Consider the following 21,129-nt stretch of genomic DNA (forward strand, 5'->3'; position numbering starts at 1 on the left):
AATAAAGTGGATTTACAAATCAATGGAAGGAATCCAAAGGTTCACAAACAGGCTCTTTCATCAGGTCCGCTGCCTGACCGTACAGGAAGTTTGCTGAAGGGGTCTGGGGACTGTTTCGCCAGCACGCTTGCTTTCAATGGACTCCCAACAACACGACTTGTTTGGTTTGGTGAAAGAAAGTCAGTAAGAGGTTCACTGCTTTAAGGGAATGCAGCCTAGTGTGTTTACTGCTTCATTCCTGAAGCACGTGTGGCAAGGCATCCTACAAATTGCGAATTATTTTCATTTGAAGAGGGAAGTTGTTGGGAGGCAGTAACCTTCTTTGGTCCTGTTTTCCCTGATCTATCAATCACAGATTGCCATGTAAAAACAACCTACTACAGGCTCTCTCTATAGAGGAAAAGCAATTACTAGCATTAACTCTCGCAGTTGCAAATTAATACAATACAGTCCACAACTAATAGAGTCTGCCTGCAAGCTATTAATCTAAGAATAAATGGATGGTTTGCTTAAATCCAACTGGACTGAAATTCACAGGTTAAGTGGTCTCCATTCCCTTTCCATATTTCTATTTGTATTTGTAAAACTCAGTGGAAAGGAAAGAAAGCCGTATTTATTTCCTGTGGCCAGTACAATTCCAAGCTAAGAGTATCCATCAGTGAAACTGCCTACAATTACAGGATTTCAGCACCAGTAGCTGCTTTTCCTTTTTTGTTTCTGGGGTGGCCATGATCTTTAAATTAAACCCAAAAAATAGCACTGAGCAATATCCTTGATTGAGCAGCTGGGTTGACCACTGATTTGAATCCATCTTGTTAAATTAATGTTAGATTACATTTCCATACAAATAAGGTCAATTAAAAATACTCATAAAACCATGCGATCAAAGGCAGTGAAGAGTTAAATTAATTAACTCAAAAGGCCTCCAAATAAATACTGTTAAGGTTATGATTCTCCCTCTAGCTAACAGAGGGGAAAACCCAGCAGCAGGAAAAATTTCTGTTAGTGTCTACAAGAGTAGATCCAAGTATCGCACCATTTGTCAAAAATTCTTTATGATGCCAAGTAGCATCCTTCATAGTTAGATAAACGTGGGGCACGCAGAAATCCCAAGAAGTGGTCAACTATTGCAAGAAATATCACAAAGCAAAAGTTTATTTACATGGGAAGATCCAAAAGAGTGCAGCTATACTGCTTATAGACAGGAAGGCATGTTTCTTGAGCTATGGTAATTCCTGTACTTGCACCTGTATTTGTGGTGAAGATGCTGCACTTCACAAGTATCCTTTAGCTGACATGGGGTTTTTTTTTGAGCAAAGGGAAGGGAAGAAGTAGGATCCAGGAAGAAGTATCCCTGAATAACAGGCGCTAAGCAGTACAACACCGGGTGACAATTTGAAAGAGAGGAAAATATAAAACCTTCACTGGAAATCACAGGAATTTATGTAGAACATCATGTAGATCATGCTTCACAGTTGTTACTAATCCAGCACCACAGCATGGCAAACTGGATTTGAAATGTGATAAAGATCACTGATAATATCAACCTGATAGTGAGAGTCGGCAAAATGACATTTCTCTTTCAGTCCCCTACCATGAATTAGGGGGCAATGCTAATTGGCTAAAGTCCTCCTGAAAGTGGCCTAAACCTTGTACACAACACTTCTCTCAGCAAGGGGATCAAATCACTTTGCAATTGCTTTGGGACAACATCAGAGTGAAGGAACACATACAATCACTCACCCTGGCAATCAAATTGCTTACACAAAAAACCACTTTAGTAAGGATATAATGCACTGAATCTACACTGGCTATGGAGACCCATTGGGTAGCTGCATTTTGGGAAAGGTTGGGGTTTACAGCCACACAGGGGAACATAAGGGCTCTTGGAACCCATAAATGATCCATCAGTTGGTCTGTCATCTCAACACTCCCTGGCACTAAGAATGTCTTTATTATCCCTGTTTTGGAGATGATGATTTGATGACTGAAAGCCTAAATTGCCTCCCCAAGGAGATACAAAACGTGTTGGAGAATAGCAGGAAACTGATTCCAGGCTTTTCATGTCCCTTACTTGCAAAGACTGTTCTTCTTTCATATGCAATCAACTGAAATTGACATATTTTTAAAGTAAAGCTTTGTTCCTTAAAAAAATACCAATACCATTCTAGACCACTCAAGTTTGAATCAAAGCACTATTCATGGTATTAGAGGAACACCTGTGCTCCTTAAAAATTCTACATGTGCATTCACTCTCAAGTTTTATTCCAAATAAAAATCCACACTATTTTACTACAAAATAATTTAAAGACTGTTTGACAATTAGAATTACAGTCCCTGTTTAGTAGGATATTTCAAGCCAGTGGGGAATTCAGTAAATGGACACCTGTTATGTATGAAGAAAAAAGGATAGAGGACATTTCTCAAAATAAGCCAGTATGCAGGATCAGACCAAGTTATTGGTCAATGACGTCTTAAAGTAAAAATCTTGAATGCCAGAGTGAAGGTCCCAGTCCCTCGCTGTCAACAAAACAAGCCCTTCTATTGCTGGAGGCAGGGAAAGAGGGATGTACTGCGGTCCTGACTTGGGCAAGAGGCTTCTAAAAAGAATCTAACATGCACAGACATCCTGGTGAGCTGCCTGTGCTGCCTCGTTTGCCCCGGAGAGCCTCTGCACACCCCACCTGACAGGAACAGCCTTTGCAGATCAGCATCACCCCACACACAGCCACCACTGCTACCACCATCAGACATGGGGCCCTGATAATCACTCAAACAGAATCCACAGAACAGGACATATTTAGCCTAAAAGTATTTAGAAGAAGAAAGAGTTGCTAGCAAAAGAGAAAGAAGTCAGTATTACTGCCTGAGGGCAGGAACTAATGATTGCTAAGGGGGCAATACTGTGTGATACAGAGGAAAAGCTATGAAAATTTTTCTCTTCTCTCCTTTGGAAACTACATTGGAAAGTGCCAGCATTTTGGACAACCAAAATGTGCCCTCTTTTTGGACAACCACAATCGATCTGGGTATTCCCAAGCACGCAAGATTGAAATTGCAAACATGGAAGTTTAGCTAAATAAAAATAAATGGTGTAACAGAATTTCTATCAGCTAATCCACTTTATTACAGGCATCATCAACTCTGTTCATTATATAAACCTCTCAATTCAACTGTTCTCAAAGACTACAGCCTTTGGCACTATTTAAAGTTGCTTACATTTTCTTTCAAATATAGTCATTTTGATTATTAAAAGGGAAATAAATTGGTTAGCTTTTCTCTCCTTCTTTGTATCTGTTTTCATAATAGTACAATAGATACTAGAAATTACAAAAGAAGAGAAAACATTTAACACACCTCAGCTTCATAACATCAATACTCAGAAACAAGACTGAACACGTGGTTTATGTGGTCTTTGCTCAAGAATGTGAAAAAATGTCTGCAGATATTTTAAATATTTACCAAGTGAAGGGGAAGTATATCAGGTTGCAGAGCTCTGGATTAAACACACTTTCAAGAGATGATGATTCATGTTAATGTACATCAGTAGGGTTGTAAGTTTGCTTTGTTCTTTTTAATTTCTAATTACATTTTAGTATCAGAATAAACAGAGAGAACACATAAAGCCAGAAACTAAACCTCAACTAAAACAAAGGAAAAACAACCTTTTAAGGCACTTAACATCAGAGAAGGTTAGTCAGCCAATTACAATTTACAACCAGGCAGTAAACCATGGTAAGGTTCAGCTGACTAATGCTCTGGACCATTATGTAGCAAGTACCAAAGATAAAAGGCCAATTTCCTATTTGAAAATTGGGTTTCAGTAATGTGCAGCTGCCAGTCTGTGGGGCTGGGTGATTACCCCCCCAACGGCATCCACCGCAGAGGTCCAACGATCCCAAACGGAGCTGCAGTGCCCATCGCATCCCTCCCATGCCCCAACTCTTCAGAAGGTGTTCCTACTTCCCAGCTAGGCATGAGGGGCTCACTGTACTCTATGTCAGATCAACCATACTTTGGTGAACTGGGAATTGGGAACTCTTGTTTACATCCTCATGATGCTAACAAACTCTCTAAAGGCACTTTATTTCAAGTGACCAAACAGCCTTGATTAGCTCTTATTTTCACATTTTAAAGTTCTTTTTCAGCAGGTCTGCAAAACATACCCTTCTGAGAAAGGTCCTACAAAATATGATAGAACACAAACTTAGAAAACAATAGTTATTTCTTACTATTTCCCCCAGAGATGCTCTCACTCTGCATGAGCGGGGTGGTAAATGACACTGTACCCAAAATCCAACTACAGCACAGAGAAGCAAACCTAACCTAATTTTAAACAAGACTGAACAGCATTGAATAGCTGTTCACAGCAGTGACTCTACAAGTATCAGCACAGACCACATAAATCTAATCAGGGTCCAAGGAGCTCTGACCACTGACCATACCACGATAAAGCATCTGTTACTGTGGCTTTATGGCAGACACAGCCACTCAGGCAAGCTTGGTTAAAGCAGCTGGCACATTTCTCATGCTTCTGACTGTAGCATTAGAAAGATCTGTAATTTACTGGGGAAGATGGAGATCCTTCTAGAATGAAGTGAAATGAGAACAAAATTGAAAATAACATTGGATGATGGGTAACATACTATTCAGCTGTAAGTGCTTGGTTGGTCCTAAGGCAGCTACAGGTAGTGCAGTAGAGCTCCTGGGGCATCTGCCTGCCCAACTGCATCGGCCTGGGCTGATGCTGCTGCCAGCTTGATGCAGTCGATCCTACCAGGTGTTTAGGGTTCCATGATGTATGTCTCATCCCTATCCCTATACCATGCTCACTCTGAGCATGAACACAGGACAGAGCTCTTCTCAAGCAGTTTTTCTGTACAACACCTCCGATCGCTTCTCCCAATTCAGACTGAGTTACCACGCTTTGGTTCCTTCTCTGCAGCAAGGAAACCTTCCCCCACTGCTACAGCTTGGCAGCTTAGGGACGGAGCTGGCTCAAAAGCAGAGAGAGACTTGTATCTTAACAGAGCCAGAAGAGCCTGTAGTGATGGTTAAGACATGCCAGCCAAAGTCTACTGAAGAAGGAACTTCATGGGACAGTGCGAAGGGAAAATAAGTATGTTTAAGAGCATTACAAGTACCTAACAAAATTGCTATGTAGTGGTCTGTGATTTCACTGAGAAGATTATATGGTAGTATGGCTCCACTGCTAATTTTGGTTACTGATACATAGGCCTTTCTATAGGATATTGGCATACAACATGGAATACATTTTAAGTGTCGCTTTGCTTGAATATGTATCTCCAACACATGCTAATAACAGTTAAAATGAAAAACTCTGCCACATCACAGATGCTCACGTCTATTATCTTCGAAGACAGAAAGTAACTGCTAAGCATCATTCCTCAGAAATGGAGAGAGAATGTGGGAAAAGAGATGGATAAATTTGGCAAGAGATCTCAAACGCCTAGGATATCTGTCTCCCACTCACTGCAAGCTTGCATCCTCTACTCCTCCAGTTTTATTTTAGCAGCAACTTTTCTAAGCACCTTTTGCAAGCCAGCTCAAGAGAACATGAAGTATATTGGCACATCCCACCACCACCATCCTGTCACTGTGGTCAAGCAGTCAAAACCTTCATCAGCATATTTTCAGGATATGCGTTGCATCAGAGTAGTCAAAACCACTCCTAGTTATATGTGGACACCTCCTCTGACAGTCTCCTGGGAAGATTATGGAAAGATACAACTTGTGGAGGATCTCCAGTCACACGAGGATGAGGTGATTACTGAGTTCACCCTCCCATTTGATGGACATCCCTGAAGGTCAAGCTGGAGCTCATGCATGTTAGTTCCAGATTAATAAGTAAAAAGACGATTATCTCCTCTGATGTTTCTCCACTGGTTTGGTAAAGCTTTTCTCACCAAAGCTCTTTCCCACTCCTTTCTCCTCTTCCCCTGGCCACCCTCCCCCAGAAATGCTTCGTATTTTATGGTTTGCCTGTATAGGTCTCAGTTACCATTTAGAGAGTAAGAAAGAGAAAATAGAGATATCATTCTGAAAAAAACCCATCCATTTCTAACAGGTTTCCAGCACAGCCAGACTGATGTGTCCATTATTAGGAGAGGCTGCATTAGTGTTATTGTCTTATAATTTTGACAGTTTCTGTCATTCTCAGAACAAATGTTCTACAAGTTCTGCCCTATTACCTAAAAGTCATCAAGTCACAATATCCATCCATTTAGGGGAGGTCTTCTGAAGCAAAGTGCATGGGTCTTTAGAGTGACTTGCGCTCAGGACTGCTTCTTCAAAGGCTACAAGGCTAGTTGCTATGGTTGCTGAAGGTTAAAACTCTCAGGGCTGATGCCTTTATCAAACCCAAGCACCAGCTGTGGGAATGAGTCCTGAAGGTTGTGGAAACTCCACAAAAGCAGCTTCAGGGCTAGAGGTCCTGGCAAAGGGAGCTGGAAGTGAGCAGATGAAAAAATGCAGCACCCTGTAAGAAAAAGGCAGCTGGGATGGTCTAACTTTGGTGGATTGGGATTTACATCCCAGTAAAAAGATAAAATAATAAAGGTTCAGGTTTCCTCTTTCAACTTAGTTTCAATGTACATGACTCCAAGTCTGGCATAGTAATACGTATGTATCAGCCCTCTGGTAATTCTGGGACTAAACGGCATTCATCAACATGAATCCCAAAGGCAGGTACAGTCTACTTTTCGAGGCAAACCTCAGCCAGACTCAGGAGGACCTCTGAACTCTTGGTTTACTATCTCCAGCAAAGATGAGAAAACAAAGCCCAGAAGAATCCATTTTCCTTAGATTCTACAGTATTGTCATGAGAAGAAAATTCACAGCTTCATCCATTTTCATAGCCTGTTTTCAACTCCCTAAACAAACACATAGAACAGGGGAGAGGAGCAGGGGTGAATAAATTTATGTTGCCCTGGTTGCCACTTTCCTAACTCATTTTGAACTCATCCTTCCTCAACAAGCAGAAAGGTCAAGAGCAGTGCTGGACATCCAGGCCAAGAGACTCAATGAGAAGAAGACAGAGCAGCACCATCTCCACCATGTGTGCCATGATTCAATTGGGCTAGGGCTCAATGACCTCCACTCCAAAACTTAGGCTGGGATCTTTAGCTTATACACTGTAATTACAGCCAAAACCAAGACTTCATAGCTCCTTAAGTTCTGATATTTTACACAGAATAAAAATGTCAGAGCAAAGGACATCCATGTCACTGTCACTGAGCAATCTCCCACCCCATTTGAAGGTGGTAAACCAAGTTAAAATGTGACAAAAGTCAGAACTGCAGACCATAATATTCAGCACTAGAAAAAAATGAGGGCAGAATAAGAGAAATGGGATAAAATACAGCATAACCTTTGAGGTCAGGTTGTGGCAAACAATGGAGACAACAGGTCAGGGTTCACCACAAAGAAAGCAAAGACTTTTTTTTTTTAATTGTTACTAAGCTACATGGTACATGAAAAATAGGGTCTATGGATGTTCCTGGCAGACACAGAGGGAAACCCATCCTCTTGGGGCAGCTAAGTGCTTGACTTCTGTGTATTTTTATGTGTTTGTCAAACACTCAGACACTATAGGCACTTAGAATCCTTTAAATAAATAAAATGCATTGTGCTAGTTCAGTGCAAAAAGGCACTGTATCACTGCATGTTAACTACTTTCAATGGAAATTATTACAGGGTATGGGCCTAAGTGCAGCCAAAAGAAAAGACTAATAAAAATAAGGTAGCAAGGAGAGAGGGGAGGAAATGTAAGGCTGGCAGAATTGCAGCCTAAAAAAAAAATCAGAACAGTAGATCTGAGAATAGCTCAGATCATAAGACAGGGAGGGAGAGAAGGTACCTCCCATTTTACTGCGATTGGACCAGCTTACATTTCATTAGAGGGAATCCAGGATAGGCAATTGTGTAATCAAGACCCAGACAGCTTTACTCATTTATAATTAATTCAGAGTACTTTGAAAGTGAGCTTAGAAAATAGCCAAGTGCTTCCCTTTAAGGAAACCTCTTGTAATGTTTCTGCAGGGCACCGCAAGCAAAGCAGAAGTTGTTCAACTGAAGACAAAAGGTTTTCTCCTGACATAAATGAATAAAATGTTACCACAGGCAGTGAAGCAGAGAACATGGCCCATCTTAAAGGAAAGCTTTCATCCAAGTGCTGTATTTTTCCAGCAAGAAACACCATTCTGGACTGTTTTACACCATTTTAAGGGTCAAAAGCAGCCTCAATACATTATGGACTGAGATGCAAACTATTCAGTCTTCTATTTACTGTACACAGACAACTGTTCCTTACAGGCAAGCATGACTTTTGGCTCCAAAACCACAACCAGCACTTCCACCTGCCCAGAAGCACTTGCCAAAAGAGTGGACCTTAGAACCCAGCAGAGTTGCACTGACCCCCCCCAATAGAGCCCTCCATCTCCCACAGCCACCACACCGTGAACTGCGCTGTCAGCGGAGCCCTGCACACTGGCATGGCCTGTTTTGTTCAGATCCTCAGGTATTCATTAGCTGTCCTGTGCCCACACAAATAATTCACAAAGTTAAATGCTGCCTTCCGTTTCGTGTAGTTACTAATTTATCCACACTTAGCCTCTCATCTGTAATTCACATTGACATTAATGAAGAGACAAATATGTGTGTAACAGAAGAGGCAGTCCAACACAAATGAGAAAAAATGTGGTCACCAGAAACCCATTATACATTCAAAACTGTATTGTGGAAATCACCAGAGTGTTGAAATCAAGTGAGAAGGAAAACGTACCAAAACCACACACTTGGACTGGGGGAAGAAGCGGGGGGGCAGGGATGAAGTTGCTAGCACATACAATCAGTCTCAGCCTCATGGAATAGAATATAAATATTTAGACATGAACAGACCTCTTAAAATACAGTTGCAGAGTCTGCTGGCACATGGACAAACATACAATAAGCCCACCAATGTGGAGACACAAATCAGGTAAATCAGACATGAAATTGGCAGGCAACATGTGCAAGATGCATTTTGTAGAGGCAAAAATGTGTTCACCACAAAATACGAAGATGATTTTTCTAAGACAATCTTTAGCTGCACTTGTAAAAGAAATAAATATTAAATATTTAAGGCTGTTCACCTAAATGCTATAGATTGAAGCACATGGTGGTGGAATTTTCCTCCACCAGCACTCTTCTTGCTACAACAAGAAATGAAGGATTTAAAGAGAAATACTTGAACAGTCTTGCTACTTGGAATGCTGAATATCTTCAGAGATGGCCCTGAAAGAGTTAACTCCTTCAGAGCTCAGATATTCTCCTTCCTATGTCTCATGGTAAGTATTAGAAGATTTATGTGCAATGAATTTCCAATTACTGATCTGCACCAGCTGGGCTGTCAATCAGCCTGCCTATACAGTGCATGTCTTCACCTCACCATGTTATCCTTGCATGTAGAAGCACACACAAAAGCACGTAATTCCTATTTTCCTACCAAATGGAGTAGGTGAAATGTTGCTTTGGACTTTCCTTGCTATTCCAGTCTAAGACAGGCATTATCTTCTCACCATGGTGTCCAGGAGAACAATTCCAGTAATGACTTTGAGACATCAAAGAGTATTTCAAAAGTGGAGTGACATTTCCTCCAAGGCTATTCCCATTAGAGGTCCTTTGCAGGGAATGCAGGTTATGAGGGAAATCTGGGAGGAATGCCCTAGGATCAGGACACAAAATTATCCTATACTGTTATATGAGGTCCAGATACAAGAATTAAAGAAAAGAAAAAACTCACTACCTCATGGAATTTTTAATTACGATTTTGACCAGATAAAAAAGTACAAAGTTGTCATACAACCAGATATATAGTAACTTCAGGATCTCCAAAAACTCATCAGATTTCACTTAAAAGGTATTCTCTCCCAATAAATACTAAATTCTTTTACGGGCGTGTCACAATTTCATCTCAGTATACATGAAAAGTTCATGAAAACATGTGTGCTACTCAAGGTCATCAACAAACCCATTTTAATGGATTATCATTTATTTCTTTAATACTTGGAGTCATTCTTAGCACCACCACACATTCTTTACTTAATTTCTGAGCCACATGACTAAGGGAAACGCTTGAATCAATAAACCTTTGCACAACAACAGTAAGCAATATAACCAGTGATTATATCTTGGTTTTGATGTAGAATTCAGCCTGAAGAAACATAATTAAAAAAAAAAAAAAAAAACCTAACCACAAAGCTCAGAAAAATATTTTCCTCTTCTGTTTTCTAAGATTTCCCTAAGTCATATCCCTGAAATAAAAAAACCCAAAGCATCATAGACATGGCATCATCCTTGAGACTTTTTTACAACATGATATTACCCCAGGCTGTTGTTTTTGCACCTGCATTTCACTTACTAACCTGGGTTGCAGAGAACACGATTCCTGAAATGCTAATAAGCAGCTATGTAAACAGCAAATCCTTGTTCTATATCAGAGTGAGTGTGTTTTACTGCAAAGGTTGAGCATCCTGCAAAGGGCAGGACTCTGAGATACGGTGCCAAGCCAGATCCTTTAGCAGACCCGTAAGTTTTTTGTGCCCGTAGAGGCCTTAGCAGATCATTCTGGAAATTTTCATCCGGGCTCGGCTGCCTACAAATAGAGTTGCAGCTCCCAGGGGCTGTGTGGTTGTGTGTGCTGGTGTGCTCCGAGTTGCTAAGGAGATGGCAGAGCGAAGGCACAAACCGCGTGGGGAAACTGAGAGGAAAGCAGCACCGCTCCGGGGTCTGGCTGGGAGCCAGGGAGGTATCCTCCTGCGGCTATCCTCTGGATCAGAAGGAAAAAAATAAAAAAAATAAAAAAACGAATCGAGCTTCCCTCTCAGCCTGACACAGGCCAGATGCTGGGAACGCTAGGGCAGGAATTCCCATCAACAGACTCCTGAATAATTATAACAAACCATCAGCCTTCTGGGCTCTCACAGCATCCCTGTTTCCTGAATCCAGACCTGGGTTCTTTATAACAGAGGAAAGTAATTATAGCTTATATTAAAAAGATCCAACTAAAGGAAATGGAATTTTTTAATCCTTTTATTATTTTGCATGTAGACCAGTAAACAAGACGGATAGGCCAAAAGTCAAGCTTTGAATTGTAGCTGTGGAACAAACTACCTAAAGGAACTGAGACTAGTATGACTCCTCAGTCAGTTTTCAGATCTGAGCCAATTCATTTATCTTTGACTAGAGAATGCCTGACTGGACATGGAGTCTGACTCAAGGCAATGAAGGAAAATAAGGGTCATCCTGATTTAAGATTGGATGCAGATACTACTGTCCAGTTTAGCTGGTGAAACTACATACCCAAATAGGAGATGACTCAAATCACTGTGATGGTAGCAACCACCAGCAAGACTGAGTGCACACCCTGACAAGAGAAGGTTTTGTGTTTTCAGCATGAATGGAATTACAATTTTACAGGCATGTATCAGGCTTACTTGAAGCTTATGCAGAAGCAACTTTACAAGTCCGTCTGGTGGACTGGAAAACTGCTTGAAGATAACTACATGAAAAATGTAAGAGTAACTTCTAAGAGCAAAACCCTTAGGAAAACAAAAATGACAAAGAAAGGTGTAAGAATTCCTCAAAAGAAACAGGCAGATGCTGTTCCTGCAAATGCAGCAGAAATGCTTTGTGGTGTTAGCTGTAGTTTCTCACAAGATCACTTGGTTAGGATAGAAAATTAAATGCTTTTGTTTCCCAAGACTCATCCACAGCTAGCATGATGCATATTAGCAGAACAAAGGCAGTCTCTCTTGCCAGCAGTATAAGCTCACCTCTCACTGGAAAATACAAAGACATAGCAGAAAAGGTGTATTTTTCTTTGTGGTCACCGCTGTTTCAAGCCACGGAAGTATCAAAGTGTGTCTGACAGTTTCCCAATATTAGGTGAAAGAGAAAACTGAACTTTTTTCCTTTCCCTGAAATAACAGTGAAACCACAATAAGAATACTTGAAATAAAAAAGCACGTAGAGCACGACTGATTTGAACTCTTACTATCTTCCATTGTTCACAGACGCGAATGCTAACAGTAACTTGCTAGCAACAAACTGATGGAAAGAGAAGGAACGTATGATCACGGCTTATTTCCCAGTGTACGTATTTCTTAATATAGAAAAGTGTATGATAGATCTGCCACCATCTGACCCTCATTGTTGTAAAACCAGTCATTCTGCCTTCATCTGCCAAAAGAGTTTGAGAATTACTGGGGATATTTTTGGCAGCCTTAAGAACACAGAAGCATTAAGGCATACTCCCAGAGGACAGTTGAAAGTTTCTTAATAATTTCCATCTATTAATACCACTTTTCCACATTACTTAAGGATTGTCCAGTGCAATTTTAAGTTAATTAAGGAAGAGGAAAGTGGGGAAAGAAGCTTCAGATCTTACTGTTGTTACTGCCTTTCTTTTTTCCCCACAGAAGTTTTATTTTTTATGACACTTCTAAAAAATCAGAAATCTGATATTGTATCTAATAAATTTTATGACATAATACATCCACAGAAGAGGCAATTTATAATAAAGATCTCATAAAATATTATTTTCTCATAAATATAACCCTTAATGGGGTGGTGGGGGATCAACAACCCTCTCATATATAAAGGGTTGGGGGGGAGGCAGGCAGAAAGTGGTGAGAGTTCTTATTCAATGATATACACTAGTTTTTTAAGATCTAACTTCCCATTTTGATTTCTGAAAAAAAATATTTTTGTCCTGATTCAGCCACATTCCCTATGAAAAAAATAATTCTAATTTTTTCAGGAAATTACAAGGATGAATGAGCCAATATAATTTAACAAAATGCTGAATACAAATTATTTGCATAAGGAATATAATTATGGCCAAGATGCAATGGGAACAAATTGAAATACGGGAAACTCTTTTTAAATGTAAGAGAAAACCACACAATAACTTTTCCACCATGAGGTGGGAAAGGTCAGGCACTGGCACAGGTTACCCAGAGAGATTATGAAGTCTCCCTCTATGCAAATGTTCCGAGTTCAACTGCTCATGGCTGTGAGCAACCTGCTCTCACTCGCCCTGCTCTGAGCAGAAGCTCACCCTAGACAGCCTTCAGAGGTGCCTTCCCACCTCAGTCAGTCTGTGATTCTTTGACTATTAAGAACAAAGATCCAAATTTATCAATTGTGTTAAGGATGAATATCAAATTTAATCTAGTCTCAGCTATACAAATAAAGAATTTAATTTTGGAAACTTAAGCCATAAAAGTGGTAATAAAGTGGCCTTTTAAATGAACAGAAGCCATAAGTAATCATATTTCACATTTGCTAGCCCACAGAAGAGTGTATAAAAAAGAAAAATACCATTTCTTTTTACATACCTTATACTTCCAACACTTCAAGTACTGTGCCAAGAAATTCTCCATTTTCCAATTAAAGGAACAGTTTTGCAACAGGGATTCTGGATTTATCTCTGCACATTGCTGTAATAGTGTTGATGGCTATGACCTCTTTTCCTGTCAATCTTTAATTCCATATGCTATCTGATTGACTGTCACATTTCCTTTATTTCCCTTTATATTCTCTCCAATTCCTAAGCTTTAAACTCATGTAAAGTTATTCAAAACCAATACCACAAGAAAGCTAACAAACCACGCAGCCCTTTGCAAATGTACGAGAGCTAGTAATGAAAGCCTCTTCCAGCCAAGTCAGAAATGCATTTCACATCACTAAATGATGCTCTGTCCAGCACTCACTGTGTAATTCTTCAATTATTACTTCTCCATCACTGCCAAAGTTGGAATTAAGTGGCGTTAGCAGTTTTGCCATCAATACCACACATTCAGCACAGGTAGACTCACAGCTCTCAGACAGGTGTAAGAGGGACAGAAAAAAACTGCAGGACTTCAACTTCTGCTATGAGCAGAGGGCTGGAGCATGGACAGGCAACCAGAATTTGAAAAGCTAAGCTGAACAGCAACAGCTGAACAAGCAATATCTAGGGGCACACAAATCTGAAAGATAAGAGAGAACACAGCAAACACAATGGTGCAAGTCACTAGAGTGCAGTGTTAGCGAAGGCAAGTATTTAAGGGCCAGTAAATTAAATTCATAATCACCTGAATCCAGGTATTTCTATGCTGCCAGACAAAGAAACTTTTCAGTCTTCCTTTAGAACACAGATGTTAAAAAATAATAAAAAGTTGGGGGGGGGGGGGGGGTGGCGCAGGGAAGTGTCCAGTTAAAATATACTCAAGATAGTAACATCCTCACATTGTAGAAACTCTGCATTTTCACTGTGCTGGTTTACTCTGTGCAATTCTCTCAGCCAGCTTTCTGGGAGAGGAGGGAACTGTGGGAAGACTCAATACAGCTTACAGGTTTGTGTGCATTAGCACTGTTAAAACATCCAAGCTGATGAGATTTAAAGGGTTTATTTCTCTGCTGAAGCAAAACCTTTCACTGGGTCAAAACTGGATGAAATTTGCATAAATGTGTGGATTCATACAAGCCTGTTTGATAAAAAGGCTACACTGACAAGTCTGGGCTCCTGAGCATTCACTGCCATCTCTCCAGAGGTTCAAGTTCCCTCTGCTGCCCTGATAAAGAGGCAGGGGAAAAACAGGAGCAGAAAATATCACTTAGCTGAAAATGAGCTCACAAAGATTTCAGAAGCTTATTGCTGTGAGTGCAAAGAGTTAAACTCCACAAGGCATGCTCTGATCTCACACATCAGTGAAAAAACAGCAGCAGCTCTATCCAAAGCAATGCTGCAAAACAAACATGAGGCTGAATCAGACCCATAAGCTCTTAAAGAGAACAGGGAGCTAGATATAGATATGGATTTCCCAAGGTGAACCATTTTTGTACCAGTGCAACTTCCAGACATTATTTTTCCACCTTCTTCAAGATTCAGGTTTGATTTCAGCCTAACAACAACCAGTTGGAACAGCCATATGAAGTAAAGCTGAAAGAGTACTTAAAAGGGATGAGAGAATCCACCTGAAATAAACATTTGGTCAAACCTCAGGGCTGAAAAATAAAATTGTGGTCAGCACAGTGGAATCAACTTCAGTTATGCTCTTAATGATAACGCTGAATTACCCACTTACCACCTGAAGCTGATACAAGCTAAGAAATTAAATTATGAAACCTTATAGGTGCACCTTTCATTATCTGGGCTGGGGAAAGGGTGCAAGGGGGGGTGGGGGGCAGTGCTGCATTTAAGCCACATATTTAAGCCACAAATAAAACTCTTAAAATTTCTCATAGTATTAACACTGCCCACCTGCAGTCCCCACAGGGTTAAAGTTGGAAAGCTCAACCCTGCTTCTCAGTTTGGAGCTTTCTACCACTGTGGCCAGCTGTTAGAGCTTAGGCATATCATCAGGAATCCAGTGATACAGCAAAGGTCTGAATGCACACATACAAATGCACACATACATTCGTGACTCCCTGTAAGCCGAAAGCTGACCAAAAAATTATGCCCATGACTAATAAGTCCCATCATGCCTTCTAAGCCACTTCAGTATAAACTGAAACGAGAATGCAACATTTGTCAAAAACAATAGCTTTTCTTAGCAAATATTTTTGTTTATATCAAAGTGGGCAATTTATGCTTTTTATTTTGTTGAAAGTATCAAAGATATTCAGCTGTGATGAGGCACAACCACTTGCAAATCAGATTCTGTTCTGAATAGTTCTGTTCTCTTAGTTGCAAATACAACTAATTTTGTTTCCTGCACTGGTCTAAGGAGTCAGAAAGAAGTCAGAATTCAATCACTAGCGCAAGCAGTAGCACATTTGTCTCTCCAAAATAGCAGATAGCCAGGGGCATGAGGCATGGCTCGGCCAGCCGGTCTGTGAAGCGAGTCAATCTCCACGCGCAAAGGCTGTGCTGGAGCTTCTTCATCCACCAGGCTTGGGAAAGGTGTGACACAAAAGCGAGTGGACAGAACTGGCAGGGGATGGAAACATGAATGAAAATTAGAATCAGGGAATTAATGTCAAGCAAGAGGCAAATATTTCCCTTTTTCTTCTGTTTTTCTTTATCTTAACTCTCAAAACGCTGCCAAGAGAAGGAAGGGGAAAAAGTTCGTGAGTGTGACAGCATCACTGGAAGACTCAGACGGGGAAACTGGCAGCTCAGACATGCCAGGGCATGGCCCAGGCAGGGACATAGCAGGGAGTCGTGGTCCCAGCCACTGGCCATGCAGGAACGCCATATAGGAGCTGACAGGGTTTCCTCGTAGAGCTGGGCTAGGCTACTGCACAAATGACAAATAAAATTGGGTTCAGAAAGTGAAAAGTGGGTCACAGCTACAGAGAGAAGGATGAGCCCAATGCAAGGGCTGTGTGCAGTGGGCAATGGAGAAGCAATCAGCAGAGACCTCAAGGCCTTTATTAGCGGTGCTATTATGCAAATTTGGCACACTGACAGCATCAGCCTGTCAGTCTGGTAGCAGTGAGCTGCCCTAGGCAAATGCCATTAAATGCCCCTTCTCTACACTTCATAATGCTTGCTTTACCCAACAAAGGCCATGGTTCTCCTCTCCCAGCACTGTCCTTCCCATCCTGACTGCCCCGTGCTGCCTGAGACCACTCTGCACCAGCACCCCAGGCAATCTACTCCTTCCATGAGGGCCCATTTTCAATCCCACATCCCCATGAATCCCTGGCACTGAGCAGAGGGGTGGCCTGGGGCAGAGGACACTCGGTCCCTATCATTTCCCCCCTGGGCTCTGCTTCTTGCAAAGCCAAAGCAAAGTGGGGCTGCAAGCATGGGCACATTGGTAAGTCTGAACTTTTACTTCAGGCATTCCACTTTCCCCCCACAAGGCTGAAGTCCCCAGAGGCACATGGGAAAAGGAAAAGGGCACAACCAAGCTTCTGCAAGAAGCACACAGGCATCCATCTCCCGCCTCCCACCACTGGGAAGGACGCAACCACTGCGGCTGAGCACAACAGCCCTGGCTACACTCTCCCAGTCCTCCCCTCAGTTAACATTATAATCTCCACAGGAAAAAAATCTGGACTTTTAAACAGTGCTTAAATGATTCTCTCCCCCAAAGAATTAAATTACCATTTATAGGCTGTTCTTATTAAAAATTTATCAATTTATTCATCACTTCTAGGACTGAAACCTTTCATTTGTTTTACAATGAAGAAACCTTTGATCTGCAATTCTCCAAGGCTACCATTTTTTATTCTTTACTTCTTCTCATTAAAAATAAAACACTTCTATTCTCCAAAATGCCCTGATGGTACTCTCAAAATGCCTATTTTAACAACGAGAAACATTTTTTATCCTTACATAGTGATAGGCACTTCGGAAGTTTATTTTAAGTTTTTGGGGGTGTTTTTTAAATCATAACAGCACTGTACTGGGAAAAAAAAAAAAAAAAGGAAGAGGGTTTACCTTCATGATCACCTTGTCTCAAAGACACAGAAGCAAATAGCTAAAATAAGGGTTTCACAATACTTCATCTGGCATGCTGTTTTAGGCTAATGTGAAATGAGTTTGCCCTGAGCCTCTGCAGTACACCTGAGCCCTGCCAGTCTGTCTCCAAAGGGCAAGTCTTAAATGGAGGCCAAGCTAGAGTATGCATTAAGACTCAGAAGCGCAAGCTGCAGAAGAACATTTGGAAACCCTATTTTAGCATTTTTCCCCCTTGTTCATCCTATTTTCCACAGCTGGACACGCAAAGACCCCTTTCAGCGAAACAATCATTAGCAGTTGGGTGTGACTAGGACTACAGAAAGCAGATTTACCCCTACTCGAGCTGCTAAATATGTGTTTCACATCAGTGGCTCTCACGATGCTCCCACCAGAAGCAGGACAAAATGTCAAAGTGGATTTGCTTTCCTGCATTCCTGCTGCAACTTACATCTCACCAACTGCAAGGACCACACACTTTGCACTGGTTTTCTGCATCAGGTCTTCATTAGAGTTATTAAAGGCAAAATGGTTACACACTACTGATCGGTAGAACAGGGCCAAGGAGCTTCCACCAAGATTCAAGCTGTGTGGCACAACCTGGCTGTATCCATAACATAAAACCTTGGCATCATAAAGGACAGAGCTACTACTTGGATGTTGAGTTTCAGATCAGAAAACTAACATGACCCAAGTTTTATCTCTGTTGCTTGGCAGAGGCTTCTTCCTATGCTGGAGAAGGCTACAGAGAGTCCCAGGGTGCAAAGTCATGAGCAGGGAACAGAGCCTAATGCCATGCCAAAGTGCCTTTGGTGAATGGCCCACAGGACAGCCCTGGCTGCTGTGGGCCAGGCAGTCAGCTAACACTTCTTCTATCTTGTCCCTCCCATGTGTGAGGTCCTGCAACAAGGGTTCCACTTTGAGCTATTGCCTCGCACAGGAACATCTCATGGACTCATGCTGGTCCACCACACACAGTTCTGCACTATGCCTCAGTGCAACAAAGACTTCCACTGCACCAAAGTTTCAGAAAGGGCATTTTTCAATAGACCTAGGCAAGAATTTTCCTTTTAAAGCACCTTTTACAGGAAAAAATGGATTTTTATCCCAAACACTCGTTTTCCTACATTCACTCACCAGAGAAACTCTGATGCCTGTCAGGAAGAGGAGTGCTTGAAAAGCAAAATGTGCTGCTTGCAGTTTGATTTTTAACATAGAACCATCTTCTGTACAATTAAATGCTACTTTCTGCACACCTCTGTCCAAGACAGCTGAAGAACAACCTAAAACTCCTCAGAGAACTTCTAACAGACTTCTAACCCATCCTAAACCTGAGTTCAGCTCGGATGCAATGCATGATCAAACCCACAGTCATCTTCTGAGGTCAAGGAAAATAAAAACCTAAACCACCCAATTCCCAACACTTGTCTTCAGCAACACCAAAGCAGAACAACCTACTAACTTGGTAGAGAAACACTAATATACTCCACTACTGAAGCAGAGCATATCAGAGGCTCAAAAGCCACTTAGTGTCCAATCTTCTGTTTAGTGCAATGTAAACTCTCCAGCTGCTGGAGGGAGAAAAGAGCCATCTTTTGCCAGCAGACACATTTTTTGGAGCCCCAGTTACAATTACAGGAAACTGCAAAGTATACCTGTACTCCCTCCTCCTCATCCCAACAGTTGTAGCTATGCTCATGAGGAGGGAGCAGAGGAGGAGCAGAGCCAGTAAGATGCAAAGAAATCTGGAAAACTACTCCATAAAATAGCACGTGGCTGACTAAGTGCAGTTAATTACACTTTTGTCACCAAATGCAAAATGGACCAAAAATATTAGTCTTGAAAATCACTTGCATATGCCAGAATATTTCCACTTTGCATAAGTGGATTCCATTCAAATATTGTGAAAATGAATTCATCCCCAAAAAACATGACAAGCCTAACTGCATGTCACCAGATGTCACCCAGGCTATGATGAAGCCGCTTGAGTATGCTCTTCACTACCATTGCCGAAGAGCCCTGAATGTCTGATGAGCCCCAGGAACATGGGTTTGCCAAGCACTTGTCAATCTCCAGTGCATGTTACTCCTCTTCAGTAATCCAATGCAGGCATCTTGTTCCTATGTATATGAAAGCTTGCTCAGCGTGTTCAAGTGCTGCAATTCTGACAGTCTCATCATTTGGCGAAACGCTGCCATATTAACAGATACCAGCTTGCCCTCTCTGCAAACAGGAGGCTCCTACTCTGCATCATTCATTTCAAGGAAGATGATGGATGAAGGAATTTCACCTCCTGCTCCCCTTGGATAAGTGGTGGGATAATAGTATCTATACTTAATGCCCACTAACCCCAAAGCAGTGCTCAAATATATGCTGGAGGGCTGTTTTTTTTTTTTTTTATATTAAATAATACACACAGTCAGAGAAGAGCCATTATTTGTGTTTTACAGAATGCTTCAAAAAGACAGAAAAGAACTTTATATGACAAAGGAGACGTGTGGACTGAGATGGAAAACTGAATTCATCCCACCCAGATGTAGTCCAAGTAACCATAATATTATTGAATTAGTGCTCTGTTGAAAATGAGTGGGAATCAGAGGTTCCCAAAGAGAGGTTTGCAGCTGACCTTTGCTCCATGAGTCACAGGAATGACTGACAGAGGTCAGGCCAAAGGTTTTCCTAACCCAAATACTGCCTGATAGTGGTCCACAACAAAATATGTATGGTGGAGTAAAACCAGGCAACATCCATCATAATAACTAAAGACAGCAAAAGAGCAATTTGCAGCTCCCACATTTCAGGAACTAAGGTGGATTTTTCTCTTTTTAAGAGCATCTGAGCATTTTCTCTTTTTAAGAGCATTCTCTTTCATGAATTTGTACAGATGCTATTTGTTGGCACAAGAACTTCTGGCATCCACAAGATCCAGTGGCAGAAAACTGCACAGCTTCATTACAGATCTCCAGCAGGTCACTTTAAGCCTGATGCCTCAGATGTAAAATAGCTGGGACAAAAAGTAATAATCCTTCACTTTCCAGCTAAGCAAGTTTGCCTTTCTAATAATAGTTATTATAGATCCCATTATTGTGCATACAAAGTTACGGTTATTCTTTGCATAACTCTGCATTCAGGTCCACCCCGAGGAACATGCTAAATTTTTGCACTAAAATGCAGCACAGTTTTAAGGCAGACGGTAAATTTTTAAGGTTTTTTTGATTTGTGGGTTTCTTTTACTATTAATGTCTTCCCTCTTCCACAGGGTATGTATGACCAGTCAGAAACAACTCCTATAACAGGACTCTTGCAGCAGGCCCTCCCAGTACAGTCAGTAAAATGCTTACTTATTTAGGCCAATGGTTCCCAAATGGTCTCTTCTAAGTGTGAACAACCTTCACCCCATTGCACTTCTTTCCACAGAAACCCCTTCAAGCATTCTTCCCTTAAATAGGTGATCAACTCCATCCTCTTGTTTCTTTTTTGCATTTTTCTCCATGACTGGATACCCATGTTAGTGCTCACAATACTGTCATCAAATCCACGGCCTCTCAAAGAGACCAGTAAAGGGAATGAATACCTTCACTATATCAACAGTGCATTGATCAATGTATAAGTTGGTTTGTACAGGAAATAAACAACCTCCATCCTGATCAAAGGTCCTGAACATGGAGCCTGAC

At 41.3% G+C, this 21,129-nt stretch overlaps 1 protein-coding gene across 1 annotated transcript in view; it reads right to left on the reverse strand.

The window, feature by feature from the left end:
• FAT3 (FAT atypical cadherin 3) overlaps window positions 1-21,129 on the reverse strand; it is a 398,878-nt gene that overhangs the window by 335,379 nt on the left and 42,370 nt on the right. The gene's annotated exons all lie outside the window — the stretch shown is intronic.

Source organism: Anomalospiza imberbis, chromosome 2 (assembly GCF_031753505.1).
Source record: "Anomalospiza imberbis isolate Cuckoo-Finch-1a 21T00152 chromosome 2, ASM3175350v1, whole genome shotgun sequence".
In the NCBI taxonomy this organism is placed as follows: domain Eukaryota; kingdom Metazoa; phylum Chordata; class Aves; order Passeriformes; family Viduidae; genus Anomalospiza; species Anomalospiza imberbis.